An 836-nucleotide genomic window follows, 5' to 3' on the forward strand; every position below is an offset into this window, starting at 1 on the left:
GAGGATGCTTTTAAGCATCTAGATGAAGTCAACGACATTTCGGATTACTTCAATGTCCCAAATGTCAACAGAAACACAGTCTTGCTTAGGATGCTTCCCATCACTTTCAAATGAGCTGCTAAGGAGTGGTTGAAAGCACTCCCACCGGGTACAATCACCACTTGGGCTCAAATGTGTGAGCAATTCCTGGACCAGTTTTACCCGCCATCCAAGATAGCCAAACTCAAGAAGGAAATAGCCAACTTTGAGCAACAGCCGGGGGAGTCACTATACGAAGCATGGGAGCGGTACACGGGCTTGCTCAGAAATTGCCCTCAATATGACCTAAATGTGCAGCAAGAGATGTCAATCTTTTATGATGGGGTCAATGTGATGACAAGACAACTCCTTGATTCTCAAGGACCGTTGACAAAGAAAAATCCAAGGGAGGTCAAGGAGCTAATTGAAGAATTTGCGAAGCACTCTCGCGATTACCACAACCCAAGGCAAAATGGAATCAAAGGTGGTGGAGGGGCCCAAACTGAAGAAATTGCAGCTGTCATGGCCATGCTGAATAACATGGATCGCAGGATAACACAAATGGACCAGTCGATACATGCCATAAGAGTGGGGTGCAAGAGATGCAGTGGTCCACACTTGACTAAGGACTGCAATGTAGATGAGTTTGGGAACAGAAAAGCTCAAGTGTGCTACTCTAGTGGGGATAAGTTTGATGAGGACTGGAGGAAACCGAAGAAGGAGTGGCTGCCATATGAAGAGTATAAGAAGCAAACAAGAAGAGAAATATAAGCAGACAGGTCGAGGCCTTTATCAAAAGGAGCAGCCGCCGGCCGAGA

General features: G+C 46.3%; 1 non-coding gene across 1 annotated transcript; it reads right to left on the bottom strand.

The window, feature by feature from the left end:
* Nucleotides 1–219: 219 nt before the first annotated feature.
* Nucleotides 220–326, bottom strand: LOC145055942 (small nucleolar RNA R71). The gene has a single exon (XR_013685486.1). It is a non-coding gene; the product is annotated as a small nucleolar RNA R71 (small nucleolar RNA).
* Between the last annotated feature and the right edge of the window lie 510 nt (nucleotides 327–836).

The sequence above is a fragment of the Lactuca serriola genome, chromosome 5 (assembly GCF_051521515.1).
Source record: "Lactuca serriola cultivar US96UC23 chromosome 5, Lser_US96UC23_V15, whole genome shotgun sequence".
In the NCBI taxonomy this organism is placed as follows: domain Eukaryota; kingdom Viridiplantae; phylum Streptophyta; class Magnoliopsida; order Asterales; family Asteraceae; genus Lactuca; species Lactuca serriola.